Genomic DNA, 6,357 nt, shown 5'->3' with positions numbered 1-6,357 from the left:
TGGAGCAGTGTCATCTTTCTTGCTGAGCGGCCTTTCAGGTTATGTGGATATAGATGCTTTTGTACCTGTTTCCTCCATCTTTACAAGGTCCTTTGCTGTTGTTCTGGGATTGATTTGCACTTTTCGCACCAAAGTAAGTTCATCGCTAGGAGATTATTTGTACAGCTGAACGTGGTACCTTCTGGCGTTTGGATATTTCTCCCAAGGATGAACCAGACTTGTGGAGGTCCACAATTTATTTTCTGAGGTCTTGGCTGATTTCTTTTGATTTTCCCATGATGCCAAGCAAAGAGTCACTGAGTTCAAGGTAGGCCTTGAAATACATCCACAGGTTCACCTCCAATTGACTCAAATTATGTCAATTAGCCTATCAAGAAGCTTCTAAAGCCATGACATAATTTTCTGGAATTTTCCAAGCTGTTTAAAGGCACAGTCAACTTAGTGTATGTAAACTTCTGACCCACTGGAAATGTGATACAGTGAATTACAAGTGAAATAATCTGTCTGTTAATAATTGTTGAAAAAAATGACTTGTGTTATGCACAACGTAGATGTCCTAAACGAATTGCCAAAACTATAGTTTGTTACAAGAAATGTGTGGAGTGGTTGAAAAACGTGTTTTAATGACTCCAACCTAAGTGTGTGTAAACTTCCGACCTCTGTCTCTCTGATGACTTTGTATTAATAAACACTTTTTGACAAACAGGACGATATTGTGTGTCGTGGAAAATTGCAAGATAATGTTATAATGCTTGTATTACATTATACTAGTTGTTACATTCAACAGAATAGAGTATTATGTGTGTGTGTTCCACTGAGGACGGGCCTCTATGAGATAACACTGACAGAGGAGATTTACGATGTCTTTGGGTAATAAAGCCTAAAGAGCATTCCAGATAACATGAGGTAATGTTATTGTTCTATAGCGTACCAGGGTGAGATGGGTTCCAGTTTTCAAGTGAGGGGGCCAGACACTGGTCTTTACAATGAGATCTGTTGACACAGAAGTAACTGTCTATGTTTTATAGATACCTTTCATACAAATCTTAACCTTTGAACTGTTCCTAAGATCTGTGTTTCATCATGTAAGTTGAGAGGGGTGTATCTTGGCTATAAAAGATCTTTGTATTTTTCTGTTGGTACTTTTCAATGGTTCATTAGAGAGAGCTGCATCATTGAAAGTCAAAAAGGCTCTTGCAACGCTCTTATTAAAAAATATGTAGTTGAAGTAGAACTCTGACTGGTGTGTGGAGAAAGGAGAACACTCCCCTCTCAGACAGTCACTGGTACAGCTAAGTAGCTGTTCCAATGAATGAACACCCTTGGAGACCAGACAACTAAGAAGGACATTGTGCCCTCTTGTGGATAATCAGAACATTACACCCACAGGAGACCCCACCAAAACCCTTAACAAGAAGGCTTGGATCCGACTGAGATAAACGGCGATTGAAGGCATTTCACACGTAAATACGTTAATGATTATTTACTCCAAACGGGCGGCGGTTTGTGTGCAAACTATATGATTAATGTGGGAATAATTCTGCAATGGTGTAAATTATCAGTGGTGTAAAGTACTTAAGTAGTACTTTAAAGTACTTTTACTTTAGTTGTTTTTCGGGGTATCTGTACTTTACTATTTATACTTTTGCCAACTTTTACTTCACTAAATTCCTAAGGAAAATAATGTACTTTTTACTCCATGCATTTTCCCTGACACTCAAAAGTACTCGTTACATTTTGACAGGACAATGGTCCAATTCACACACTTATCAAGAGAACATCCCTGGTCATCCCTACTGTCTCTGATCTGGAGGACTCACTAAACAGAGAACATCCCTGGTCATCCCTACTGTCTCTGATCTGGAGGACTCACTAAATAGAGAACATCCCTGGTCATCCTTACTGCTTCTGATCTGGAGGACTCACTAAACAGAGAACATCCCTGGTCATCCCTACTGTCTCTGATCTGGAGGACTCACTAAACAGAGAACATCCCTGGTCATCCCTACTGTCTCTGATCTGGAGGACTCACTAAATAGAGAACATCCCTGGTCATCACTACTGCCTCTGATCTGGAGGACTCACTAAACAGAGAACATCCCTGGTCATCCCTACTGTCTCTGATCTGGAGGACTCACTAAACAGAGAACATCCCTGGTCATCCCTACTGTCTCTGATCTGGAGGACTCACTAAATAGAGAACATCCCTGGTCATCCTTACTGCTTCTGATCTGGAGGACTCACTAAACACAAATGCTTCGTTTTTAAATTATATCTTAGTGTGGGAGTGTGCTCCTGACTATCCATCAATAAAAATAAAACAAGAAAATGGTGCCGTTTGCTTAAAATAAGGAATTTTAAATGGTTTATACTTTTACTTTTGATACTAAAGTACATCTTTAGCAATTCCATTTACTTTTAATACTTAAGGAATTTGGTTTTAAATATACTTAAGACTTTTGCTCAAGTAGTATTTTACTGGGTGACTAACTTTTACTTGAGTAATTTTCTATTTAGGTATCTTTTACTTTTACTCAAGTATGACAATTAGGTACCTTTCCTCAAGTATGACAATTAGGCACTTTTCCTCAGGTACGACAATTAGGTATTTTTTCTCAAGTATGACAATTAGGTATTTTTTCTCAAGTATGACAATTAGGTACTTTTTCTCAAGTATGACAATGAGGTACTTTTTCTCAAGTATGACAATTAGGTACTTTTTCTCAAGTATGACAATGAGGTACTTTTTCTCGAATATGACAATTAGGTACTTTTCCTCAAGTATGACAATTAGGTACTTTTCCTCAAGTATGACAATTAGGTACTTTCCCTCAAGTATGACAATTAGGTACTTTTTCTCAAGTATGACATTTAGGTACTTTTTCTCAAGTATGACAATTAGGTACTTTTCCTCAAGTATGACAATTAGGTACTTTTCCTCAAGTATGACAATTAGGTACTTTTCCTCAAGTATGACAATTAGGTACTTTTCCTCAAGTATGACAATTAGGTACTTTTCCTCAAGTATGACAATCAGGTACTTTTCCTCAAGTATGACAATTAGGTACTTTCCCTCAAGTATGACAATTAGGTACTTTTCCTCAAGTATGACAATTAGGCACTTTTCCTCAAGTATGACAATTAGGTACTTTTCCTCAAGTATGACAATTAGGCACTTTTCCTCAAGTATGACAATTAGGCGCTTTTCCTCAAGTATGACAATTATGCACTTTTCCTCAAGTATGACAATTAGGCACTTTTCCTCAAGTATGACAATTAGGCACTTTTCCTCAAGTATGACAATTAGGCACTTTTTTAAGTATGACAATTAGGTACTTTTTTAAAGTATGACAATTAGGTACTTTTTCCACCACTGAACATTATGGACGATAGGCATCCCTTTTTCTCCATCTCTGTAATAAGCAGTAATATTTTGTCAGTCCACTAGAGACCTTTGTCTCATGTAAAGGGTGTATGTTTATTCTGTGCTATTATTTAGTTTGCTTAGTAAATAAATATTTAAACCAATTTGTGTAGTACTGAATAATGAGCAAGGCTGTTTTTTTTCAGATGCAAGGAGGTTACGACTGTTCAGAATGATAATTTGATGAGAGGTAATGATTAATCGGATGACTGTTTATCGATGTAATAGATATAGACCTTTTATAGAGTTTAATTCAGGGGATGGTAACGCTTTAAACAACCTCTTCCGTTGTGCCCCAAATCTTAATGAGTTAGTTACATTTTTTATTTAATCGTGTAACAATTAAACATTAAACACCATATATAGCCTATTGTCATACCTGACTTTAAATGACAGCTCTAAAGTCTGCTCTGTTGAGTCCAGAAACATAAACACTTGTCCCCTAAAGGTCATGACCTGTATCAGTGACTGGTGCTTGCAACCATGCAAAATCATTTGAATCCCACTTACAAACCTCAAAACAAATCAAACTTCAGTAGCTCATGAGGAATGAAAGGTGACACATTCAAATCCGTAACCCGAGTAGACGGGGAGGAGAGCGGCGTGACCTGAATGAACACATCATTAAGGATGACGTCGTTCTCAACAATCTAAATGACGCTTCTCTTTTCGGAAAAATCACAAACCACTTTTGTTCATTCTCAATGCATATGCAACATTCTCATAGCCTCCTCCACAGTGACGGCATCTTCAGTAGCATACCTGAAACCATGCCGCAGCATCCCCACCAAACTCCCAGCAAACTGACCAAAACTAACAACTAAATCCCTAGAATTCCAATTATTAAACCCATTCAATAAAAGAAAAAGAACCCAGGAATGTGAACCCAGGAAAAAGAACCCAGGAAAAAGAACCCAGGAATGTGAACCCAGGAAAAAGGACCCAGGAATGTGAACCCAGGAAAAAGGACCCAGGAATCTGAACCCAGGAAAAAGGACACAGGAATCTGAACCCAGGATAAAGGACCCAGGAAAAAGGACACAGGAATATGAACCCAGGAAAAAGGACACAGGAATGTGAACCCAGGAAAAAGGACACAGGAATGTGAACCCAGGAAAAGGCCCCAAAAGGAACCCAGGAAAAAGGACACAGGAATATGAACCCAGGAAAAAGGACACAGGAATGTGAACCCAGGAAAAAGGACACAGGAATGTGAACCCAGGAAAAAGGACACAGGAATGTGAACCCAGGAAAAAGGACACAGGAATGTGAACCCAGGAAAAAGGCCCCAAGAATGTGAACCCAGGAAAAAGGACCCAGGAATGTGAACCCAGGAAAAAGGACCCAGGAATGTGAACCCAGGAAAAAGGACCCAGGAATGTGATCCCAGGAATGTGAACCCAGGAAAAGAAAAGCTAAATCCCTCTAACACCAAGCGGTGCTCACTCTGCCCTCAGAGAAAGGTCCAGACAGCTGGTCTTTCTCTTTAGTCAGGGTGTTGTAGCTGGTCTGTAGCTGGTCTTTCTCTTTAGTCAGGGTGTTGTAGCTGGTCTGTAGCTGGTCTTTCTCTTTAGTCAGGGTGTTGTAGCTGGACTGTAGCTGGTCTTTCTCTTTATTCAGGGTGTTGTAGCTGGACTGTAGCTGGTCTTTCTCTTTAGTCAGGTTGTTGTAGCTGGTCTGTAGCTGGTCTTTCTCTTTATTCAGGTTGTTGTAGCTGGTCTGTAGCTGGTCTTTCTCTTTAGTCAGGGTGTTGTAGCTGGACTGTAGCTGGTCTTTCTCTTTAGTCAGGGTGTTGTAGCTGGACTGTAGCTGGTCTTTCTCTTTAGTCAGGGTGTTGTAGCTGGTCTGTAGCTGGTCTTTCTCTTTAGTCAGGGTGTTGTAGCTGGTCTGTAGCTGGTCTTTCTCTTTAGTCAGGGTGTTGTAGCTGGTCTGTAGCTGGTCTTTCTCTTTAGTCAGGGTGTTGTAGCTGGTCTGTAGCTGGTCTTTCTCTTTAGTCAGGGTGTTGTAGCTGGTCTGTAGCTGGTCTTTCTCTTTAGTCAGGGTGTTGTAGCTGGACTGTAGCTGGTCTTTCTCTTTATTCAGGTTGTTGTAGCTGGTCTGTAGCTGGTCTTTCTCTTTATTCAGGGTGTTGTAGCTGGTCTTTCTCTTTATTCAGGGTGTTGTAGCTGGTCTGTAGCTGGTCTTTCTCTTTATTCAGGGTGTTGTAGCTGGTCTGTAGCTGGTCTTTCTCTTTAGTCAGGGTGTTGTAGCTGGTCTGTAGCTGGTCTTTCTCTTTAGTCAGGGTGTTGTAGCTGGTCTGTAGCTGGTCTTTCTCTTTATTCAGGTTGTTGTAGCTGGTCTGTAGCTGGTCTTTCTCTTTAGTCAGGGTGTTGTAGCTGGTCTGTAGCTGGTCTTTCTCTTTAGTCAGGGTGTTGTAGCTGGTCTTTCTCTTTAGTCAGGGTGTTGTAGCTGGTCTGTAGCTGGTCTTTCTCTTTAGTCAGGGTGTTGTAGCTGGTCTGTAGCTGGTCTTTCTCTTTAGTCAGGGTGTTGTAGCTGGTCTGTAGCTGGTCTTTCTCTTTAGTCAGGGTGTTGTAGCTGGTCTGTAGCTGGTCTGTAGCTGGTCTGTAGCTGGTCTGTAGCTGGTCTGTAGCTGGTCTCACTTCAGTCATATTGGTTTTATAAAGAGAAAAACACTTCAGTCTTCGATGCTTCTGTTATCTGGAAAAGATTGATACATATAAAAGGCTTGGTTGTTTAGCAACAAAAGCGAGACATGCACAACTATGGGGCAAAACAGACGGGGTTGGCTTAGATTGCTAACAACGTGTAAACTAAGTTTATTGAAAGGGAGTTGAATCTGTAGTGACTCCTCAAGCACTGAGATGCAGTGCCTTAGACCGCTGCGCCACTCGGGAGCCAATTAAAGCAGATGGTGATAAATATTAGCCTTTCTT

The 6,357-nt window shown here is 40.4% G+C and overlaps 1 pseudogene; it reads right to left on the bottom strand.

Moving 5' to 3' along the window:
- Positions 1–4,563: 4,563 nt before the first annotated feature.
- Positions 4,564–5,743, bottom strand: LOC121847568 (annotated as a pseudogene).
- Positions 5,744–6,357: the final 614 nt, after the last annotated feature.

This window comes from Oncorhynchus tshawytscha, linkage group LG10, assembly GCF_018296145.1.
Source record: "Oncorhynchus tshawytscha isolate Ot180627B linkage group LG10, Otsh_v2.0, whole genome shotgun sequence".
Classification (NCBI taxonomy): domain Eukaryota; kingdom Metazoa; phylum Chordata; class Actinopteri; order Salmoniformes; family Salmonidae; genus Oncorhynchus; species Oncorhynchus tshawytscha.
This window is presented reverse-complemented; position numbering and strand designations above follow the sequence as displayed.